The sequence below is a fragment of the Rattus rattus genome, chromosome 1 (genome assembly GCF_011064425.1).
Source record: "Rattus rattus isolate New Zealand chromosome 1, Rrattus_CSIRO_v1, whole genome shotgun sequence".
Classification (NCBI taxonomy): domain Eukaryota; kingdom Metazoa; phylum Chordata; class Mammalia; order Rodentia; family Muridae; genus Rattus; species Rattus rattus.
The window spans coordinates 38,530,124-38,541,461 of record NC_046154.1 but is presented as its reverse complement, the minus strand read 5'-3'; positions in this window follow the sequence as shown (position 1 = coordinate 38,541,461).

The following is an 11,338-nucleotide window of genomic DNA, read 5'->3' as shown; positions in this document are numbered from 1 at the left end:
CATCCCTTCTGTTCCTTCCATCTGCATTGCTGGAGCTCGGGAGACAGGAAAGGGAGGAAGCCAGTGGCTTCCGCCTATTGAGAAGGTTGGGAGGCAGGACATTGTTCTAGGGTCTCCCCTCCTCCCAGTGACACACACACACACACACACACACACACACACACACAGTCTCACGTGGCTCTTTATACATGTGCTCCAGAACACAGATAATAACCCCTGATCCTAGAGAGCAGGTCACAGAAGCACAGCATGAACACCCCCCAAACATCAAGGGATTAGGAGCACGAAGACCTTTTGTGCCTTTCCCATTGTACAGATGGGAAAACGGAGGCCTGTGGTGTGTAGGGACTGGGACTTAAAACTTCTTGTCTGGTTGTTGATTCCTCCACGTGAGACACATTGAAGCGTTCAGGGGAGCACAAGGCCGTGGGCTGTGACCTGGATGTCCCTCACCCACAGATGCCTATTAGGCTTCCTTCAGCTCATCATCTGCTCATTGCCCACCTACCATTATCCAATGTACAACTAACCAGGTGTGTCCCCGGACACTTCGGAGTAAGATGCCTACCCAGGAATTTGCAGCCGCTTTCTCTTGTTTCAAAATCGAGGCATAGTTCTCATTACACAGCTCAGGTTAGCATTGGGTTCGCTTTGTAGTTCAGACTGGCACGAACTCTTTATGTAGCCCAGGGTTGCCTCAAATTCATGACCGTCCTACTTCCCCTCCCTGAGTCCTGACATTATAAGTCTGTATGCAGACTGTAGTGCATATGCCAGTCAGAGGACAATTCGTAAGGATCACCTCTCTCCTTCTACCATTTGGTTGCAGGGATCGAATTTAGGTCATCAAGCCTGGTGCCGAGTGTCCTTGCCTACTGAGGCTTCTCAACAACTCCCATCCAGTCTTAGAGGCTGAGCACACCCGGCACTGGTCCCTGCCCCTTGGTCTGTCTTCCAATCCCACTGCCGCACTTTTTAGACCAGTCTCAGCATTCTGATGCCGTGTCCTCACTGCCAGTTCCCAGACAGGGCATGCATGCCCCACAGAGCACCCACGGGGAGATGCTTTCATGGAGCAGGAGAAGCTACAGGGTAGCCTGGGCTCACTGGTGCAATCTGTGTCCCCAACAATAAAGGAGATTGAGACCCGGTGTCAGCTTGAGTGACTCGGAGGTTTCAAGCCCTCCGTCTGGGACTAGGACTCTGTTCCTCAGTTCTGGTGAAGGTTATGTTCTTCTCTGGATCTAAGAGGTGCAAAACTACTTTCTTGGGGTCCCTGGGAGGTGTCTTTATCAGGGTTACCCCTCTTTGGAAGGTGTCTGAAAGAGCCCTAGATTGGCTTGACTCATAGACTAGCAGGAAGAAAACTGAGGAGGACATCCACAGCCTTTGCAAGGTCTGAGTCAGGAAGATTTTCTGGATAGACTGTGACAGTGGAGGAAGTGAGGCCGTAAACTCCAGCCCATCTTGGTACCTTTGATTTGGAAAGAGCTAGGCATTGGAGTACACAGGAGTAACACAGTACTGGCAGGATGTAGGCGCAGTGTGCTTTTGTTGACCCCTTGCCCTTATTTTCGGAGACAATTTCAGGGGTCCTGATTGTTGGTATTCTGTCTAAGCTCCACCCCCACAGCTACCTGGGGTATGCTCCGCCCCACAGTTGCCTGGCAACAGCCAGCTGTGCCTGACACTATATAAGGGGCTGCTTGGCCCTTCTTCGCTCTCTGGTTCTTGCTCTTTGCTCTTCTCTTACCCTCTTCCTTTTGTCCCTTCTCTCCCCATTCCCTCCCTGCTTCCCCCCACGTGCCCATGGCCAGCCTCTATTCCTCTCGTCTTCTACTCTTCTTCTCTCATTAAACCTCTCCACATGGAACCATGTTGTCTTGGTGTGTTCTGTCTGGACTCGAGCCGAGGTTTAAACTCCAACACTGATGTCGTTATGGAGAAGTATGAAGAACACTTTCCTTTTTAAGATTTGTATTTTTATTTTACGTGTATGGGTGTTTTGCCTGCATGTATGTCTGTGTACCACGTGTATCTGGTGCCTGCAGAGGCCAGAAGAGGGTGTCGAATGCCCCTGAGATTGGAGTAACAGACAGTTGAGAGCCTTCAAACCCAGGTTCTCTGAAAGGGCAGCCATCTCTCCAGCCCTAAGAACACTTTGTTCTTAAAAAATGACAGAAATAATTACAGGTGTATTTTCTGAATGGGGAAGTTTAAGAAGCTGTGATGTGAGCACACGCAAAGCTTCAGGCCCTTTGAAGTCCCCGTTTTGAACTAGGGAAAGAAAACACCGTTGTAATTGTCTGTTGATCAACCCAAGACAACCGTTGGGGAGTGTGTACACAAAAATTCGCGTTATAAAACAGTGCCCTGTAAGTGTAAACACACTCTTGCATATGTTGAAAATAACTTAAATACCATCAGTTTGCAAATAGCAAGTGCCACATGAAGTATCACCCCGAAAACAAGTGTTGAGTGGGTTGTGGGTGCATCTGCTGCTACAATAGGAAGAGTGAGAGCGCAGTGCATAGCTTACGTCTTTGGTCTCTGGAAAATTAGAGGCCCAAAGTAATGAGAATGCAAACAGGCGCTCTACACATCACCAGGTTAACTCCTTGCCTTCCAAAAAGGCAAGGTATGGTCAGCTCCACCTCGGGTGGATAATTCACTTCTAATAAAGCTGCTCTTCCCCGAGTTGTGGAAATTCCAGCTGTGGGCACGTAAACACTTTTGGGGGTCTTGGTGTCATTGTGGAGATGTATGGACTTTCTGGGTTATGAGAAGCCAGGGGGCGGAGGTCAGGCTTCCTGGCCTAACACAGAGGTGGAGTTTTTGGCACCACCCCCCTTGCAGGGGTTAGGCTTTCCTTGAAGATGAATTTGTTTCCACCACTTCAGGAAGAGATGCTCCCCTGTCTCCTCCAGAATCCAGCACGCACAGCTTAGCAGCCTGAAATAGAAGTGGACGTTTTTCCTGATGGTACGACTGTTGGTGGAGGTGCTAGCTGGAGAGTTCAGGAAAGGTCATGGAAACAGAGCAGGGAGGGGGGTTGTGCGGGGTGTGTGGAAGCCTGGACTTTGAAGCATTTGTTTTGGAGAGAGCTTTTTTCCTCTAGGACTGGGTAATGAGGAAGCAAGAAACACCCTCTTAAGGTTGAAAATAGAAACAGAACAGTTTAATGCTGGTTCTCAATTCACATTAACCGAGTTGTGGCCCTACTGTGCATCCTGAATAAGCAGTTTCTGCCACATACTATTTCTTTGTGATATATATATAATATACTATTTCTTGTGATATATATATATATATATATATATATATATATGGTATGTGCAGAAACTGCTTATTCAGGATGCACAGTAGGGCCACAACTTGGTTAATTTATATGCTGGGATTTGAACTCAGGACCTCTGGAAGGGCAGTCAGTGCTCTTAACCACTGAGCCACCTCCCCAGCCCGAGATTTCTTTATCTATTTTAGTGTGTGTGTGTGTGTGTGTGTGTGTGTGTGTGTGTGTGTGAAATGTACATGTGTATGTGGTGTATGTGCATGTTTGCATGTGTGTTATAAGTACTTGTGTGAGTGGTGTGTATGTGTGTGTGAAATGTACATGCGTATGTGGTGTATGTGCATGTTTGCATATGTGTTATAAATACTTCTGTGAGTGGTGTGCGTATGTGTGTGCGTGCATGCACGTGCACGTATGTGCACACTCACATGTATGTGTGTGCTAGTATACACTTAAGCCAGAGGCCAGAGGATGAGAGATGCCCTGGTCTGTCATTTTTCTTATTTCCAGAGTCTCTCACTGAGCCTAGAGTTAGGCTGGTGGCCAACACCATGTGCCTGTCTCCTCTGCATCCCAAGGTGCTTGGGTTACTAGCACATGTGTAGGCACACTGGGCTCTCGTGGGTGCCGTGGTTATGATCACGGGTTCCTCATGCTGTGCAACTGAGGAACCACTGAGCCAGCTCTCTCTAGCCCTCTTGTGTGATTTTGGTTCTTTTAGGTGCACGAGTGATTTGATCGCCTGTTTGTCTCTATACCATTTGCGTGTCTGGTGTCCGGGACACCAGAAGAGAGCCCCGGATCCCTTGGAATGGTAGTTATAGACAGATGTGAGCTGCTTTGTGGGTGCTGGGAAATGACTCTGGGTCTTCTGGAAGAGCACCTGGTGCTCTTTTTTAAAGATATATTTTTAAAAAGATTTATTATTTATTTTATATATGTGAGTACACTGTTACTGCCTTGAGACACACCAGAAGAGGGCATCGGATCCTGTGACAGATGGTTGTGAGCCACCACGTGGTTGCTGGGATTTGAACTCAGGACCTTTGGAAGAGCAATCAGTACTTTTAACCACTGAGCCATCTCTCCAGCCTGGTTTATTTATTTTTAAGTAGAGCAAACATATTAAGAAAAAGCCAGGAAGAACTGAGAGTGGGAGGGGGTCCAGGGGAGGATTGCCTACTTATTTGGCACTCACCCCTATATCTCCACCCCTACATGCCCACCCCTACCCCCCAGCTTTAGCAGTGTCTTTCTATATAGCCCTGGCTGTCCTAGAACTCATTACATAGACCAGGCCAGCCTTGAATCATAGAGATCTGCCTGCCTCTGCCTTCCAAGTGCTGGGGTTAAAGGCATGCTCCACCATGTCCAGCCTCATTCAAATTCTTAAATATCGGGTCTTGTCTGCACAGTTCTGCTGATGTGCATTTGAATGATGAGTTGAATTGATGAGTACAGGAGAGCCAAATCTCAGCCCATCTGTGTAGCTTCCCAGCCTGGGGCAGGACCACAGACGGCATTTTGAGTGGCATTTGTCTATCAGGGCAATGGTCAGAAGGTTGTAGGGTAGACAACTGAAGTCATAGTTGAGGGCTAAATTTGCTTTTGGTATCTTTATTGTGTTAGGAGAGTGTCTGTGAGGTAGCAAAGCAAGTGGAAACAAAGATGGTGGAGACGGTCCCTATCTTTACACAGATGCATGGTATAGAGAGAAGAGACTCTGCATGGGCAATTCCAACAGGTCTTCCTGATGTGTACCAGTGTCCATAGCAACACAGCGAGACCCTTCAACTCCCAGGTTAGAGTTATATGTTTCCTACAGACTGATTTCAGGCTCTAGGTGGTGATGGGCAGGACAGACGTTGCTGGAAATGCTACTGTTGTAGTTTTGACTTTCTTCGTGAGATGTGACCACTCTGTGTCTTACTGGATTCTAGGGCACTTGGAAGGCTCCAGATTGTGGGGGATCTGCTGTGTGTGTGTTTATTTGGTGCTAAGTCCACTCTTCTTTATGCTAGACTATCCTCCACCTTTGATCTGGTCACTTCACTCTTCCTTTCTCAGCAACGGGAGACTAAGGAGATGGGGGAACAGAAGACCCCAGGGGTTGGGGAGGAACTCATGCTGGAGGAAGGTGAGGAGGGACGGTTGGCAAAGGCTTGTTGAGTTTGTATGTCGGGTGGAGGGGAGGGAGCGTCTCTCAGGTTTACCTGGCCTTTATTTTTTTAACAGTGCAGATGGCAAGCATGAGGTTCATAGTGCCCCATGGGTTTCCTCAGTCCCAGGGCAGTGGGCCAATGGACGTGAGGCAATTGCTAACCCTACCAGCCGCCACGACCTATCAGCTTCTGTAACTATCACTCTTAGCTGGAAGACATAGCACTTAGGGAAGATTTCATTTGCGGGGGACGAGATGGCTGAGTGGGTAGGAGGGCAAACTCACCGCTCTGGCACCCACATAGTGGCTCACAACTGCGTGCAACTCCAATCCCAGGAAACCCAATGTCCTCCTCCGGCCTCTATGGGGCTCCTGCACACACAAGGTGCACATCTATTCATACGGGCTCACACACAGATACATTAAAAATCTTTTTAAAAAAGAAGAAAGAAAGCAAGATTTTATTTTTCAAATAGTTTTTAGATAATACAGCGTTCCTTTCTAATAGGTTACCCTATTAATGTCACTCGATATTAATGTGGCACAGTTCCCAAAACTCATGAACCCCTGTCAACTCCTATTGTTAAAGACCATTGCTTATTCGGATTTCCTGTCTCCCATGTCTCTTTTCCATAGACTCCCACATTGCGTTGGGCTGTCATGTCCCTTCGAACGCCTCTCAGATACCAGTTCCTCTGGATTTCCTTGCTCGGGTGACCTTGGCAATTTTAAGGAGCACTGCTCTAATATTTTATAGGATGTCTCCCTACTGGAATTTTCCTGGTAGTTTTGGTCATGTAGACTGGATCTTCGAGTTTCTGGGGGTGAAGTGATCTCAAGGCTGCTTAATATCAATATAATGACCCTGCTGACCTTGACCTCTGAGTTGAAGTAGTATTTGTCGGGTTTCTCCACTGTAATGTCATTTTGTTTTCCTACCACAGTATACTTTATAAGGAGTGGAGACTTGTGCATTTCTTCCATGAGGGAGAAATAGTTACACAAATTCTTTGGAATTTTTTTTTAAAAATTATGACTTCATTTATTGGCAAGTGTGCACACACACCCAGACATGAGAGAGAGAGAGTGTGTGTGTGCCAGGGCTCAAGTGTCGGTAAGAGTCAGTCTGTCTTCCCACCATGGGTCCTGCAGATAACACTCAGGTCATCAGGCTTATCAGCAAGCGCCTTTACCTGCTGAGTCATCTCATGGGCCTTGGGATTTTTTTTTTCTACCTACTTAAGCATTTATTTACAGCATTGTGAACTCACAGGTATTTATTTTATATTTTTGACTCTTTCTTTGTGAGTCTTGTAAGTTCCTCTACTTCTGGAGCCTCCTAAATCCCATGAAAGTCTCTTTTCCATTCAGGAAAGTTTCAGTTTGAAGTAGCTGGCTACCGATGCTAAAGACCTGGTTATGTGACGATAGGGACTTGGGGTGCTACTCAGTGGTAAAACCTGGGCTTGGCATGGGTGGCGTCCTGGGTCCAATCCTTGGCAGACACAAAACTCTGGCCTCAGAAATGTTCATTGATATGAGGGTACAATTGCTTTCCGGTTCCCTTAGTTGCCAGAGGACAGGTGTGTGTGTGTGTGTGTGTGTGTGTGTGTGTGTGTGTTGTGTGTGTGTGTGTTTATGTGTCTGTGAATGAATTCTTGTATATATTTGTATCTACTACTGCTTCTGAATGGAATTATTTGTGTCATATTAAACTAAATGTAAGTTCAAAATGATGTCTCCAACTATAGTCCCCTACCACATGGATAGTGGCAGTGTTTCTCGTGTGAGAACCCACATCGCTGCATACAGTATTTATCCCCAGTTTGAGTCATAAAAACAGTGAGCCTCACATAGAGGCTGGAGGGGAGTATCAGTGAAAAAGCATAATCTGACCATGGTGATGCCTTATGTCCAACCCTGAAAACCCTTCCTCAAAAAAAAAAAAAAAAAAAAAAAAAAAAAAAAAAAGGCAGGAACTTATCCATAGTTAGAACTGAATATATGGTATGGAAATAAGAAAAGGCTGGCATATAATTACCAGTGACTCTCCTGAAGAAGCATCAGCTTTTGAGAAAGGCCACTTAAAAGCCAAGTTTCTTCTGAGGAGACTAGCCAGGAAGGGGTAATATGGCTTAGTGGGTGGTGCATGTTCTACTTGGCTAACGAGGTAGACGGTTTAGAGTTTCAGAGAATGACACACGCCTTTAATCCCAGCACTCAGGAAGCAGGGAAAGGTGGATGTCTAAGTTCAAGGCCAACTTGGTCAGCAGAGTGAGTTCCAGGAAAGACAGGGCTACACAGAGAAACCCTGTCACAAAACAAAACAAACAAAACAAAACAAAACAAAACAAAGAGCTTGACCTGTCTTGGAGAGGACAGGAGACTGATTCTGACTGAGTGGTTATGAGCTGGTGACTCCATTTCCAGGGGGGCCCAGTGTCCTTCTCTGACCTCCACGTGCTCAAACAAACAGCACACATATACACGTGATTTTTTTAAAGATGTTTAAAGAAGAAGAAGGCTGGTCAGAAAACTGAGACGACGGTATGTGTGTGTTCTGTCACCATCAGAAAGTAAGATGTGTATGGCGGCGGATCTTACTCGCCCCACAAATGTTTCTTTCACAACATACTCTTGACCTTTGTCCCACTGAGCCGTGGAGTCATGCCTCCTGGGTTTGGATGGGATTATGACTCACTTGCAATCAGAAGAATGTAAACAGTGGCTAGGAGGAGGGCTCATCTGGCAAAGCACTTGCTACCGAGGCCCGAGGAACAGAGTCAGATGCTCCAGTGCCGTGTAAACCCACAGATGTGCCTGTTGTTCCAGCACGGGAAAGGTGAAAACAGGCATAGCCCTGGAGGCCAGCCAGCCGAGCTCGCTCCTCAGGTTCAGTGAGGGACCCTGTCTCAAAAAATAGGATGAAGGGGCTGGAGAGATGGCTGAGCAGTTGAGAGTGTGCACTGCTCTTGCAGAGGACCTGGAGTTGAGGCTCCCGGCACCACCAGGGCACTCATAACCACCCATAACTCTCGCTCCAAAGGATCCCATGCCTTCTTCCAGCCTCTAAGGGCACCAGGCATGAACGCAGGGTCTGTGCATCTATGCATCTAAAGCATGCACACTCATAAGAGAGGAAATAAATCCTTTTTCAAAAATCAGTGACAATCTCAGAAGATACCTTGAAAAATAAAAAGTGGGGAGCTTCTAAGGAAGATGTGTGCTGTCAGCTCTAGCCTTCACGGGCACGCACGCGCAGCACGGGTGTGCACACACAAACCATAAAAATGTACACACATCAGTGTAGACAGTGTGATATATTTCAGAGAGGCAAGGTATTTTTTGTTCATGGAAGCACTTCACTGTAACCTTGAACTGCTGTTTCTACAGTCTGAAGCTACCATGCTGTGAGGAGGCGGGTGGAGATAGAAAGAGAGAGAGAGAGACAGAGAGAGAGAGAGAGAGAGAGAGAGAGAGAGAGAGAGAGAGAGAGAGAGAGAGAGGACAGAGAGAGAGGCTCTGTAATACTGTTTCACTCCCAGTTCTTCTCTGACAATGGTCCCATGAGAGTGGTACAGAATGCCCCAGAACCATCCCAGACCTTCCAACTCCTGACACTAAGACATTGTAAGACAATTGCTGTAGTGAAGCCCGGTGGCACAGACCCACAGTCCCAGACACATAGGAGACTGAGCTTTGTTAATGCAAGACCTCCCTGAGCTGTGGAGAGGGTTAAAGGTCAGCCTGGCCCATGTAAAGGGACCCCGTATCAAAAAATTGAATGCTATTTTTAAAGCCTGGAGGTGTAGCTCACGGGTAAGATACTCACACAGCACGCATAATACCTAGTGTGCCATCACCAGTACTACCAAAACAAACAAACAAACAAACAAAAAACCCCAAAACAACAACAACAACAACAACAAAACCCAACCAAAACAAAGAAGCTGGAGAAACAAAACAATTGCTTGGCTTGGTAGTTCATGCTCATAATCTCAGCACTTACTGGGTAGAGGCAGGGGATACAATAAGTTCAGGTCCAGCCTGGTCTATATACTGTTCCAGGCTAGCCAAGCAATGGTTGCTCTGAGTCTAAGTAACTAGTTTCTGAAGTATTTCTCATCAGTGTTTGCCACAACATAAAAGATATCGAAAGTCTTAATGATTATGAAAACTTGATACTGGCACACAAATAGATGGATAGAGCCAAAGAGAAAATACAAAAATGAACATCAATAAAGGGGGAAACAATGTTCAGAAAATGTTCTATTGTGCTGCCCAGGGGAGGTGCAGGGCCCACTCTGGTGCTGCAGCCAGTGAAGGACCGAACCAGCTTTCCTGCTCTCCTATCTCAGGGCCAGCTCCGTACCCTACTGCAGAAGGAGTGGGTGTATCTCTCCCTCACCCGTGCAACCCCAGATGGGGGGGGGGGCAGCTCTCTTATGCTCACAGCCTTGGGGCCAGCTCTACTCTGTGGCCCAGGTAAGGTACAGGGCCCAAAGTTGGACATTTTAACAAAGATGTCACAACACCTTGGCAAGTCTCTGTTTGTTTGTTTGTTTGTTAAGATTTATTTATTTATTATATATAAGTACACTGTAGCTGTCTTCAGACACACCAGAAGAGGGCATCGGATCTCTTTACAGATGGTTGTGAGCCACCATGAGGTTGCTGGGAATTGAACTCATGACCTCTGGAAGAGCAGTCGGGTGCTCTTAACCGCTGAGCCATCTCTCCAGCCCTGTTTGTTTGTTTTTAATATCTTTATATCACCCAGCAAGAGAAAGCTTGGTCGGTAAATACGTTGGAAATTTAAACAAATAAAAGTAAATCCAACAAAGGACTAGAAGAAAACAGGGGTCAGTTCTCTTATGACTTTAGGCTGGATGGACCTTTCTAAAATTCACAAGGCAACTCCACCCTCTGTATGCATTTTCTTGGAAAAAGGCAAGGACATTCACTTTACGTGAGAACACCGAGGCATGCTGGCGGATTTAGTCCTACTCCGGAACATTATTTTCTTACTATTTTTTCTTCTAGTTTAAAAAAGCAAAATCCCATTGGCTGAGTCCACTGTTTCCCAAGTGACTCTAGCGTTCATCGGAACAGAGAACACACAAAGATGGAATTCCATTCTTCTCTGTGAACACACAAGACATGGTCTGCTGTGGGCTTTCTTTTTTTTCTTTTCTTTTTTTTTTAAAGATTTATTTATTTATTAGATATAAGTACACTGTTGGTGTCTTCAGACACACCAGAAGAGGGCATTAGGTTGCCTTACAGATGGTTGTGAGCCACCATGCGGTTGCTGGGATTTGAACTCAGGACCTCTGGAAGAGCAGTCAGTGCTCTTAATCTCTCCAGCCTGTATGCCTTCTTTTTTGTTATTGGGTTTAGATTTTTTAAAAATGTGTGTGTGTGTGTGTGTGTGTGTGTGTGTGTGTGTGTGTGTGTGTGTGTGTGTGTGTGTGCAGGTGCCCACGGAGATCAGAGATTGTGTCAGGTCCCTTGTGGCTGGAGATGTGGGTGCTGGGAACTGAACTCTGGTCTGGAAAAAAGACTGAAAGAGCTCTTAACCTCTGGGCCATCTCTCCAGTCTGTTTGGTACCTTCCTGGACTGTTTGTAGGCCCTTAAACTGCTTGTAAAAATACAATGGAAACTTGGGGAAATGTCTGTAAATTAGATTTAACTTTCTGTGTAGAAAAGGCATGAAGTTTTCCTCCTGGTTGAACTGAGAGCCCTTAGGGTGAAATCGTTATGCAAATTTCGCAGAGAAAAAAAGTTGTTGAAATTTCGGGCTGGATTAGGAGCCAATGGAGGGGGAATGGATCTTCCCAAATTGGTATCAAGGAGCTGGTTCAGCATGAGCTCAGCATGGGGT